Raw genomic sequence first — 13,660 nt, forward strand, 5'->3', positions numbered from 1 at the left:
TTTAAAGGTGGGAAGAGGTGAAAAATGCAACTAGTGATGCCTCAAAACACACGGGATGGAGAAATCCATCAGCGCCCCTGCCACAGGACTCGATATCCACCCCCTCCACCACTGGTGCACTGTGTCTGCAGTATGTACGGTCTACAAGATGACCACGGTCAGGTCGTGTGGAGTCAAAGGTCAGGCCATGTGGAGTCAAGGGCCAGGCAGCAGAATGGATGCAAAGATGGCAACAAATTACCCTTAACTCCAACCCTCTGATTTCTGTTTTACATAAGAACATAAGAATCAGGAGCAGGAGTGGGCCATACGGCCCCTCGAGCCTGCTCCACCATTCAATAAGATCATGGCTGATCTTCTACCTCATCTCCACTTTCCTGCCCTATCCCCATATCCCTTGATTCCTCTGGAGTCCAAATATCGAACTATCGCAGCCTTGAATATACTCAACGACTGAGCATCCACAGCACTTTGGGGCAGAGAATTCCAAAGATTTACAACCCCCTGAGTGAAGACATTTCTCCTGATCTCCGCCTTAAAAGGCCGACCCTCTTATCCTGAGAATCTGCCCCCCTAGTTCTAGACTCTCCAGCCAGGGGAAACAGCCTCTCAGCATCTACCCTGTCAATCTCCTTCAGAATCTTGTATGTTTCAATTAGATCACCTCTCATTCTTCTAAACTCCAGAGAGTATCGGCCCAATCTACTCAATCTCTCCTCATAGGACAACCCTCTTGAAGGGATTATTACTAGTCCTAGCCCCTTTAGAGCTACCCCGGATCAGGCATATTCCCCAGACATTCACTTTCAACTAAAGTTAGAGGTAGCTGAATCCTAAAGATGCTTAATTTGGACTAAAGGTCCAGACTATCTCTCCCTAAAGGAAAGAAACAACCTGAAGATGTTACCATCCTCCAGATAGCACTTTTAATAAGTTTAGCTAGACTGTAACATTCCGGATATTATGAGGGTCCGGAAAACTCGCTCAGAATTCTGCAACTCCTCACCAAAGAGCGTACAAAGATTGAGTTTGCGAGTTTGATACAGAAGTACTATGTGAAACAATTCTAAAAATATATAGATTTATTAAAGAACCGACATGTAATTACAGTAGGTGTTTCAATCACGACATTAACAGTTCCAAATACAAAAAGCTTTTACAGTCTTATTATCAGAGATTCTTATTCTCAAATCTTAACTTCTCTACATTTTTACAGTCCTTAGTTTATTCCAGGATATCCACCAAAATCAAATACCTTTGATACCGTGATCCCCGAGACTCAAAGAGTTGTAGACTTACAGAGCTTGCCTCTGAAGCCGAGAATCACTTTGCCCCTTCAAGCGAATCTGTCTTCCCATTTGAAAGTTCAATTTTTATACTCTTTCTCAGTGGTATTTCCTTTGAAGTTTTCTGCTGATGTAAGCTAATTATCTCTAGTCATTTTTCTGTTGACCCCTGCTATTTTTACAGTTAGATCAGCTTGTAGCATTAAGAATTATATCTCCTGTGTAGGTGTTTCAAGCTTAACACAAAAACAATGTGATGGCTGGTGCATCTATTTGATGTCATTCTTACCAAGGTCTTCTGTTTGTATCTTTTTACAACATGTAAATTAAAGACACCTCAACCGGGTGCACCATTGTCTTCTTAGTTACCTCAACTGGTTGTAACACAGACTCGTGTCTCTGTGTTTCATTTGATGTCATTTTTACGAAGGCATATGTTTCTTTAATTTATGTGATTCTTTCCGAAGTGTTGGTTTAAGACACTTTAACTGGGTGTACCATTGTGTTCTTTCCAAAACTTCAGACTTTCAGGAACCTTTAACCAACTGCCCAATGCATTACCGGCACCCGGCTACCAACCATAGAGCACATATACCAGAAACGCTGTTTACGGAGGTCACGGACCATCATCAAAGACCCTACCCACCCCAGCCACAGTCTGTTCACCCTCCTGCCATCTGGGAGATGTTACAGATGCATTCGCACCCGAATGACCAGATTTAGGAACAGCTTCTTTCCCAGGGCTGTCATCCTACTGAACTCCACAAATAAACTCTAAAGCCTGCACATCTGCCAATGCACTTTATTATGTTTATGTTAATGTATTACAAGCCAAATGAATGTTGAATGTTTAAATGTCTTAATCTAAATGTACACTCTCGGGAGCTGCAAGCCTACATTTCGTTGTACTGCACTTGTGCACTAACAATGACAATAAAAGTTGATTATGATTATGATTATGATTATTGATTCAGTGTCAACAACTTATTTTATCTCAATAGCTTTTATGCTGTTTACAGCTTTTCCATTGTTAAGGCTTTTAGATTTTCAAGCCCAGTATGTCATGTTTCAATAAAGTCAGAATTCTTCCATAGGATGGTGTATTTTTCTGAATAGGTATATTGCTTATTCCTTCACACTCTCATCCCAGGGATCAATCTAGTGAACCTTTGTTGCACCACCTCTAAGGCAGGTATGTCCTTCCTTAAATAAGGAGAACAAAACTGTGCACAGTACTCCAGGTCTGGTCTCACCAAGGCCCTGTACAATCGTAGCAAGACTTCCTTACTCTTATACTCCAACCCCCTTGCTATAAAGGCCAACATGCCATTAGCCTTCCTTATTGCTTGCTGTACCTGCATGCTAGCTTTCCGTGTTTCTTGTATGAGGACACCCAAATCTCTCTGGACACCAACATTTAATAGTTTACCACCATTTAAAAAATATTCTATTTTTCTGTTCGTCCTACCAAAGTGAATAACCTCACATTTCCCCACATTATACTCAATCTGCCATCTTATTGCCCACTCACTTAGTCTGTCCATATCCCTTTGCAGACTCTGTGTTCTCCTCACAGCTTACTGTCCCACCTAGCTTTGTATCATCAGCAAACTTGGACACATTGCACTTGGTCAATTCATCTAGGTCATTAATATAGATTGTAAATAGCTGAGGCCCCAACACTGATCCTTGCGGCACCCCACTAGTTACAGCCTGCCAACCTGAAAATGACCCATTTATTCCTACTCTCTTTTCTGTCTGTTAACCAATCCTCTATCCATTCCAATACATTGCCTCCAACCCCATGTGCCCTTATCTTGCTTAACAACCTCTTATGTAGCACCTTATCGAACGCCTTGCAGAAATCCAAATATACTACATCCACTGGTTCCCCTTTATCTACCCTGCTAGTTACATCCTCAAAAAACTCTAATAAATTTGTCAAACACGATTTCCCTTTCATAAAACCATGTTGACTCTGCCTAATCATGTTATGATTTTCTAAGTGACCTGCTATCACTTCCTTAATAATGGATTCCAGCATTTTCCCAACAACTGATGTCAGGCTAACTGGTCTGTAGTCTCTCTCCCTCCTTTCTTTAATAGCGGGGTCACATTTACTACCTTCCAATCTGCTGGGACCATTCCTGAATCTAGGGATTTTTGAAATGTTTTGGAAGATCACATCCAATGAATCCACTATCTCCATGGCCTCCTGTTTTAGAACCCGAGGATGTAGGCCATCAGGTCCAGGGGATTTGTCAGCTTTTAGTCCCATTAGTTTCTCAAGTACTTTTTCTCTACTGATATTAATTACTTTAAGTTCCTCGCTCTCAGTAGCCCCTTGGTTCCCCACTATTTTTGCAATACTTTTTGTGTCTTCTACTGTGAAGAGAGATACAAAATATTTAATTAAAGTCTCTGCCATTTCCTTGTTCCCCAATTTAATTTCTCCTGTCTCAGCCTCTAATGGACCAACACTTGCTTTTGCTACTCTCATCCCTTTTACATACTAGAAGCTCTTACAGTCTGTTTTTATATTTCTTGTTAATTTAAACTCATTCTATTTTCTCCCTTTTTGTCAATTGTTTGGTGTTGTAGCCATCTTTCTATCCATTCTGCTGCCTGGCCCTTCACTCCACACGGCCTGAGCTGGGTCATCTTGTAGACCGTACAAACTGTTATGGATCGCAAGCTGGTTACAAAACAGGAAACAGAGAGTCGCGGTTAAGAATAGTCACTCAGATTGACAAAAGGTGGGAAGTGGTGTTCCACAGGGATTGATGCTGGGACCACTGTTGTTCACCATTTACAGAAACGATTTGGGACTCAGGAATCGGAAGTACAATTTCAAAATTTGTCGATGACACCAAATTGGGAGGTAGAGTTAATACTGAGGAAGACTGTGACAAAATGCAAGAAGACATGAATAAATTTGCAGAATGGGTGGTTAATTGCCAAATAAATTTCCATATAGATCAGTGTGAGGTGGTGTGTTTTGGTAGGAAGAATAAGGAGGTCACACACTACTTGGACAATAAGAGTTTAAATGGGGTAGAGGAGCAAATGGATCTCGGGGTCCAGATACACAAATCACTAAAAGTAGCGATGCAGGTTAATGAGGCCATAACAGGAGTAAACAATGGACTGGGGATCATTTCTAGAGGAGCCTTCTGCTCCGGGCCTGGGAGCTCGGAACCATGGCCGAGAGCGGCTGGGACACATTTCATACACACCTCAAGAAAGACCAAAGTGCCGTTTACCCCTCTCAGTGTGGCCCTGAAGAACTGTGTCCAGGCTGAAGTTCTGTTCCCCCCGTACGATCCTCCCCCAGATTGTCCTTTCTGAGCTCCAGCCAGGTGACGCTAAACACTCAGGTGGGAAAGATGAAAATCTACAACAATGTGTTCAACACAAAGCTGATTTATTTGACATCTATCCAGAATATTAAACTCCAGCCCAGTTATAGGGGTTAGTAACATCAGCAGAAACAAACTCCAACTGTCAGAATGAACAGGGTTCAGTCCTGGATATGATTAACAGCAGCAATAACAGCAGAATCCAACCCCTGCAGTCAGTTGTGAACTCGCTGCTGTGTCTGCAGGGTGGATGAGTGAGTGAATCTCTTCCCACACATGGAGCAGGTGAACCAGTGTGAACTCGCTGGTGTACAGTGAGTTCAGATGATCGCCTGAACCCAGACCCACAGTGAGAGCACCTGAACGATCTCTCGTTACTGTGAACACGTTGATGGCATGTCAGTTCCCCGGAACTTTTATAGCACTTCCCACAGTCCGGGCATTTAAATGGTCTCTTGTCGTGTGAACTCGCTGGTGATTCAGCAGGGTAGATGACTGAGTGAATCCCTTCCCACACTCAGGGCAGGTGAACGGTCTCTCCCAAGTGTGAACTCACTGGCGTGTCAGCAGGTGGGATGAACGAGTAAATCCCTTCCCACACACGAAGCAGGTGAACAGCCTCTCCCCGGTGTGAATTCGCTGGTGTGTTAGAAGATCGGATGAATTAGTGAATCTCATCCCACACTCAGAGCAGGTGAACTGCCTCTCCCCAGTGTGAACTCGCTTGTGTTTCAGCAGGGTGGATGACTGAGTGAATCCCTTCCCACACACGAAGCAGGTGAATGGCCTCTCCCCAGTGTGAGTGCGTTGGTGTGCAGTGAGTTCAGATGATCGCCTGAACCCAGTCCTGCAGTGAGAGCACCTGAATGGTCCCTCCCCAGTGTGAACACGTTGATGGCACATCAATTCCCCGGAACTTTTACAGCACTTCCCACAGTCCAAGCAGTTAAAAGGTCTCTCATCAGTGTGAACTCGCTGGTGTCTCAGCAGGTTGGATGACTGAGTGAATCCCTTCCCACACACAGAGCAGGTGAACAGCCTCTCCTCAGTGTGAACTCGCTGGTGTCTCAGTAGGTTGGATGACTGAGTAAATCCCTTCCCACACATGGAGCAAGTGAATGATCTCTCTCCAGTGTGAACTCGCTGGTGTCTCAGTAGGTGGGATGAATTAGTAAATCCCTTCCCACACTCAGAGCAGGTGAACGGCCTCTCCCCGGTGTGACTGCGATTGTGTGTCGATAGGCCAGATAATTGGCTGAAGCCTCGTCCACACACAGAACACGTGTACGGTTTCTCCCCGCTGTGAACGGTGCTTTTTGCTTCCATATTCAAAGGCTGATGATATTCAAGTTCCAATGAGTCGAGTGGAACCTATAAAATTCTGTCAGGCCTGGACAGACTAGATGCAAGAAGGATGTTTATGATGGCCGGGGAGTCCAGAACCAGGGGTCATAGTCTAAGGATAAGGGGTAAGCCATTTAGGACTAAAATGAGGAGGAATTTCTTCACCCAGAGAGTGGTGAACCTGTGGAATTCTCTGCCACAGAGGTGGAGGCCAGTTCATTAAATATATTCAAAAAGGAGTTGGATATATTTCTTAAGGCTAAAGGGATCAAGGGATATGGGGAGAAGGCAGGGACAGGGTACTGAATTTGGATGATCAGCCATGACCTCATTGAATGGCGGAGCAGGCTCGAAGGGCCGAATGGCCTACTCCTGCTCCTATCTTCCATGTTTCTATGTTTCTATGAATGACTCTGTCAGATCTTGACGTGATGTGTGGTTTGAGTTTCCCGTCTGTAAATCCTCCCCTTCTAATACCCTGTAAAATGAATTTAAAACAGGGAGTGTGAGAGAGAACCCACTAAAGAGGCAGGTTGTGAAATTGAGCTCAATTAATCTGGTCATTTGTAGGGCTGGCACCAGAAAAAAGTGACCATGAAAGCTGCCGGATTGTCGTAAAAACCCAACTGGTTCACTAATGTCCCTCAGGGAAGGGAATCTGCCACCTGGTCTGGGCCTACACAAGACTCTGACCTCTATGGGAGGAGAGAGAGAGAGGTGGGAGTGGGAGGGGGAGGGGGAGGGGCAAAGGAGATGGACTTTATACATCTGCAACTCGACCAGAACTTTGACAGAACATCCAAAACCCGCAACCTCCACCCAGAAGGACAAAGGCAGAAGGTGCATGGGAGCACCATCATCTCAAGTTCCCCAAGTCACACACCATCCTAACTTGGACATATATCGCCGTTGCTAAATTGTCGCTGGGTGAAAATCCTGGAACTCCTCACACAACAGCATTGTGGGAGTACCTTCACCACACGGACTGCAGCGGCTCAAGAAGAAGGCTCACCATCACCTTCTCAATGGGAAGCTGGGGATTGGTCATATATGCTGGCCTTGCTAGCGATGCCCACACCCCAAGATTGAATAAAACAAATCTGTATATGTAAACTGGATTAAAAGCCTCTACAGTTGTTCCTAAAACAATACTCTTTCACGTTGTAGGGACAGTGTCTGTTTAACAACCTAATCTCCCCCAGAATCCACCTCCCTTGACAGTCTCACATTGGAAATTGTTGGGTCCTCCTGGGCTCAGAGGTACTGGGGGTTAAACCCAACAGCTTCTCCCCCATCTCCACTCCAGCTCAAACTGAAGTAACAAAAAGACCTACACAGGCGGCCAGGGACTGACTTCCGCATCCAGCGCCCGCCCTGATACAAGCCGGCTCTGGATTGGCGGCTCTGCTGTGTCGATCCAGTTGTGGTTTCTCCTGTCTGGGGGAGGCGCTGCACCCTGGGTTTCCTGGTGCCGGGGCCCTGGCCGCACGTCCGCCGGGCCCGGCTGCTCTGATTCTGATTGAGTTTTTTGATGAGGTAACAGAGAGGGTTGATGAGGACAATGCGGTTAATGTGGTGTACCTGGATTTCCAAAAGGCGTTCGACAAGTACCAGCAAAGTTGAAGCCCATGGAATAAAAGCGACAGTGGCAGCATGGATACGAAATTGGCTAAGTGACAGAAAACAGAGAGCAGTGGTGAACGGTTGTATTTTGGACTGGAAGGTACACAGTGGTGTTCCCCAGGTGTCGGTACTAGGATCACTGCTTTACTTGATATATATTAATGACTTAGACTTGGGTGTACAGGGCACGATTTCAAAATTTGCAGATGACACAAAACTTGGAAGTATAGTGAACAGTGAGGAGGATAGTGATAGACTTCAAGAGGACAGAGACAGGCTGGTGGAATGGGCGGACACGTGGCAGATAAAATTTAACGCAGAAAAGTGCGAAGTGATACATTTTGTTAGGAAGAACAAGGAGAGGTAATATAAACTAAAGGGTACAATCCTAAAGTGGGTGCATGAACAGAGAGACCTGGGGGTATGTGTGCACAAATCGTTGAAGGTGGCAGGGCAGGTTGAGAAAGCGGTTAAAAAAGCTGATGGAAACCTGGGCTTTATAAATAGAGGCATAGAGTCCAAAAGCAAGGAAGTTATGATGAACCTTTATAAAACACTGGTTCGGCCTCAACTGGAGTATTGTGTCCAATTCATGGCACGGCACTTTATGAAGGATGTGAAGGTCTTAGAGAGGGTGCAGAAAAGATTTACAAGAATGGTTCCAGGGATAAGGGATGAGGGACTTCAGTTATGTGGATAGACTCGAGAAGCTGGGGTGGTTCTCCTTAGAGCAGAAAAGGTTGAGAGGAGATTTGATAGAGGTGTTCAAAATCATGAGGGGTCTGGACAGAGTAGATAGGGAGAAACTGTTCCCATTGGTGGAAGGGTCGAGAACCAGAGGACACAGATTTAAGGTGATTGGCAGAAGAACCAAAGATGACATGAGGAAATTTTTTTTTAAGCAGTGAGTGGTTAGGATCTGGAATGCACTGCCTGAAAGGGTGGTGGAGGCAGATTCAATCACAGCTTTCAAAAGGGAATTGGATAAGTATCTGAAGGAAAGAAATTTGCAGGATTACGGGGAAAGGGCGGGGGAGTGGGACTAGCTGAAGTGGTCTTGCAGAGAGCTGGCACGGGCTCGACGGGCCGAATGGCCTCCTTCTGTGCTGTAACCATTCTGTGATTTTAAGTTTATATTGTCGTTAATAACAGACAAAACCTGTTCTTTCCCCTGATCTGATTACAGATTCCAACCAGTCAATTCAGTGAATGGAATGTCTTATCAGTGTTGCCATGGCGACCTGTCTGCAGTGAAATGCCTGTTTGAGTTTCTAACTCAGACTAAACTTCTCTTTCCCATAATACACATTATATCAGGCATTTGATGTCAATGTATTTCAGCCATGTTATGTTAATATCTCTAAAATCTACAGGGAGATCAGATACACAAATCTTTAAAAGTTGGAGGATAAGTTTATAAAGTGGTTTAAAAATGTTACCCGAGGTTTTTTATAAATGGAGCGTAGAAAACAAAATCATCGGTTCGGCTGCAGTTAGAATAAGTTTTAGGCATCTTACACTAGGAAGGATGTCGGGACCACAGAGAGGCTGCAGAATAAATTCACTGAGGTTATACCACGGATGAGAGGCTTTAGTTATCAGAGAATCCTAGAATGATACAACACAAAAGGCAGCCATTCGGTCCATCATGCTTTTGCCAGCTCTTTGGGAGAGCTATCCAATTAGTCCCACTCCCTTGCTCTTTCCCCATATCCCGGTAAATGTTTTCCCTTCAAATATTTATCCAATTCTCTTTTGAAAGTTACTCTTGAATCTGCTTCCTCCACCCTTTCAGGTGTTGCATTTCAGATCATAATAACTCGCTGGGGAAAGAAATGTTTCCTCATGATGACCTGTCTGCAGTGATGCGCCTGTTTGAGTTTCTAACTGAGGTGAACTTCTCTTTCCCAGGAGGAGAGACGAGAGAAACTGGGGCACTTCTCAGTAGAACAAAGCAGGGTGAGAGGAGATGTGAGCGAGGTGTTTAAACTTGATCAGCGACACCGACCAAAATATCAGAGACACTCCCTGTCCCTCAGGACCTGTGTCCAGGGGAGAAGCTGATGTGTTTCTCAGATCATCTTTGGGTTAAATGTTGTGCTCGTGGACCTGAGCCCCTAGTGTCAGCATCAAACACACTCCAGTCGGGTACAGCACGGGTCAGATACAGAGTAAACCCATCAGCCGCTCCCCGACACAGATACTGAGGGACAGGGAGTGTCTGGGACAATGACATTTCTCACTCAATAAGATATAAATTGATCCTGTACCTCTCCCCATTAACCCTGGGCTCCACACGGGGCGAATCCTGCTCCTGTTTCCCTTCCTGTAACAGCACTGAGCTAAACCCAGCCCATAATGAGCAGGGCTCAGGGAGGTTGGTTGCTAGGCACTGCAGTGATGTCATAAAGCAGGGCCATTCAGCCCAGCTGGTCGTCTCCTTGTCCCTTTAAAGGTGGAGAGCCGGGACACCCTGTCTCCAAACACATCCCACCTGTTCATACTGAGAATCCCCGGGGAAGGCCCAAGGCCCAGAGTGTGGAACACAACCAAGGGGGAAAGAGGAGGAGAGAAGGGGAGGTAAATCAAGGAGTCAGGACTGAGGGACACCGAGCTTCAGTTTTAGAGCCTGTAGACTTCAGGAGGGGAAGAGTGAGTTCAGTAGTTTTAGGATCCAGGGAGAGAACAAGGAGCAGATGGGGTGACTGGTGTGGATTCTGTAATGATATCAGCAAATAGTGATGTTATTTGCCTGTTTGATTATCATGCCTTACCAGCATAATTGCATGCATTGATTGCTTGTGCCTGACCAGCAGAGGGCATGTGACCGAGACAAGCAAGGCAGTTTAGTTTGGTTTCAGTTTCGTTCTAGATGCATCACTAGCCTGATGTCTCCTGTAAATGCTGTTAAAAGAGTTGAACAAGCTTTAGATTAAAAGACATTCTCTTTCATAAATGTCTCGTCATTGAACCCACAAAGAAATCAATACATGGTGTCAGAAGTGATTGAAAGAGATGAAGAGGAAAAATCTGAAGTTAAATCAGCTCTCCACAGATTAGCAAGCCAAAAGAGAACATCGTTACTTACCATTAGAGAATAGCTAACGAAGTAAAAAATGGAAGGTTTACACCCAGCGGCGAAGCTTCAGTTGACAGGTAATGTGGCTGATAATTGGAGGAGATTCAAACAACGTGTAGAGTTGTATTTAGCGGCAATCGGAGCTGACGAGAAAAGTGATGATAAGAAATCGTCAGTGTTCTTACATGTCGTGGGTGATTAAGCGCTGGAGGTGTATAATAACTTCACATTCGCTGCTAATGGAGACAAAATGAAGCTAGATAAAATAATGGAACAGTTTGAGACCTACTGCATACCTAAACGTAACGTGACATTTGAGAGGCACAGATTTTTCACATGTGTACAGAAAACGGGTGAGACTATTGATCAGTATGTGACTGAACTGAGAAACAGAAGCAAAACATGTGAATTTGGGGGACTGATAGACTCGCTGATAAAAGACAGACTGGTGTGTGGTATTCCAGATAATGGTCTAAGGGAAAGACTGCTAAGAGAGCAAGATCTAGACCTGGGAAAAGCCATAGCACTGTGTAAGGCTACAGAGACTGTGAAGTCGCAGGCAAAGGAGCTGTTCAGTGACAGTAGCTGCAACGTGGATGCAGTGAGAAAGAACGGACACAAACCGTTTAACAAAAAGAGTGCCAATGTGAAAAAGAGGCGTGGCCAGTGAACAAAAATGAAAAGGGCAATCGAAAGTCATGTAGTCGATGCGGTACACAGCATCCACCAAAAAAGTGTCCAGCATATGGTAAAACATGCAATACATGCAACAAAAACAACCATTATGCCCGTTGCTGCAAGAACCAAGTGCAACAAAGCAAGGTCCATGCAGTAGATGAAAGCGACATAGAGGAGTTCTATGTAGATGTTGTGTCTGAAAACAAAAAAGAAGAAAGAGACTGGATGTTGACACTAAAAGTGAATGACATACACATTCCATTTAAATTGGATACTGGAGCACAAGTTAATGTGATATCAGAGACTGATTTTAAGAAAATTAGACCCAGACCAAAGATACATGGAATAAAAGTGAAAGTGACAGGATACTCAGGTACTGATATACCAGCGAAAGGAAGATGCATTGTCAAAGTAACACACAAGGACAGAGAGCACACGCTAGCATTAGTCGTGGTGCCAAAGGATGTGCAAGCCATACTAGGTTTAAAAGCCTGTGAGAGACTGAACCTGGTAAAGAGAGTCCTCATTGTGGAAAGTGAAGGAGAGACAGTCTATGATGAACTGAATGTTGCGTACACACCGGGTAAGCTGATGTATACAGCAGACACGTTGTCCAGAGCTGTTGACCCAAGAGAGCCCGCAAACACAGTGAAAAGACGGATGTACAAGGCAAAAGACAGTGGAACTGACTTCTACCAGAGCATGCTTGTGTACCGCACAATGCCGCTCGAGTGTGGTAAGTCACCAGCCCAACTCCTGATGGGACGTTGGCTAAAGTCAAACCTACCCATCCCGGAGAACCTCCTGAAAACAAAAGAGGGGGAGAAAGTGAGGAAGTTCAAAGAACAACAGAAAGAAAAGCAAAAGTACTACTATGACAGAGGAACACAAAACCTACCTGAACTCCACACTGGTGACCAAGTAAGGTTCAAAGACAAAACAAACACATGGACTCAGAAGGGAACTGTCCTGAGTGAAGTTCAACCAAGATCATACACCATTCAGACAGATGAGGGTGCTGTTCTGAGAAGAAATCATCGAGATCTTCTCATGGGACCAGCCACAGCAGGTCAAGAGACTGATACTGTTGAACAACCTGATCACACAGCTGAGAACACATCATCTGAGGCAACAACTCAGATTCAAGGACAATCAATCAGAAAATCCTCAAGACACGTGAAGCCGCCTGAGAGACTCATTGAGCAAGTTTAAGGACTATTGTTATAGAAGGAAGTAATGTTATCTTATTCTTTCTTCAAGTTCTAGTGTATTTACATATTTCATATGAACACACAAAACAAGGTTAAAAAACCTTGATCATGATAATGATAATGTAAGTTCATTAAGTGTTACAGTTAAAATGCAGATTAATACAAAGAAAACATGTTGTTAGTTAAAAGTAAAATACTTTTGTTTTAAGAAAGGGAGATGTAATGATATCAGCAAATAGTGATGTTATTTGCCTGTTTGATTATCATGCCTTACCAGCATAATTGCATGTATTGATTGCTTGTGCCTGACCAGCAGAGGGCATGTGACCGAGACAAGCAAGGCAGTTTAGTTTGGTTTCAGTTTTGTTCTAGATGCATCACTAGCCTGATGTCTCCTGTAAATGCTGTTAAAAGAGTTGAACAAGCTTTAGATTAAAAGACATTCTCTTTCATAAATGTCTCGTCATTGAACCCACAAAGAAATCAATACAGATTCCAGCACAGTGAGGATGTAGGGGGAGGGAGACTGTGTCGGGCCGTGTATTAGGAGTGTAGGAGGGACAAGAGAGGAAAGGTCAGAGGAGCAATTACTGCAGCAGTGCCCATAAATAGTGAGAGAGAGAAGGTGGGGGTTCGAGTGGACCAGGGACAGTCTGTTAAACTCTCTGTTTGCTGTGACCAGTTTTCCTTCGGTTAAAAATGGCCTCCTGTAGCCCAGTGACACAAACAGCCCATTAAACACCACCAATGGCCTTTGGTCTGGTGAGGTCTCCCTTTGTGAAACATCGGCTGTTGTTAAAGCTTTTCATTCTGACACGCTCACACTGAGAAATGAGCTGCAGAACTGCCGACACCGCCAGCTTTAAGGAAACATTTCCCTTTGGAGATTGGATTGCCCATTGAGTTTGATTAAATTGATGTTAAAGTAACAAGGCTGCTTTGCCCCGTGACAATAACAGATTATCAGAATATTTCCCATAGGTTAATATCCAATATTACAGGGGCTCACTGCCCTGGAGGGTTGAAGTGGACCCTGTGATATAATAGAATTTTCTGTCCTGGCAGACTTGGACATCTTGT

General features: G+C 44.4%; 1 protein-coding gene and 1 pseudogene across 3 annotated transcripts in view; one reads left to right on the forward strand and one right to left on the reverse strand.

Annotated features, from left to right (window-relative positions):
• The window catches only part of LOC147118975 (uncharacterized), a 305,332-nt gene that overhangs the window by 11,094 nt on the left and 280,578 nt on the right, over window positions 1–13,660 (forward strand). The window lies entirely within an intron of this gene.
• The window catches only part of LOC147118976 (uncharacterized), a 206,694-nt pseudogene continuing 197,638 nt past the window's right edge, over window positions 4,605–13,660 (reverse strand).

This window comes from Somniosus microcephalus, chromosome 4 (assembly GCF_052327205.1).
Source record: "Somniosus microcephalus isolate GS21.2 chromosome 4, FLI_Smic_1.0, whole genome shotgun sequence".
Taxonomy (NCBI): domain Eukaryota; kingdom Metazoa; phylum Chordata; class Chondrichthyes; order Squaliformes; family Somniosidae; genus Somniosus; species Somniosus microcephalus.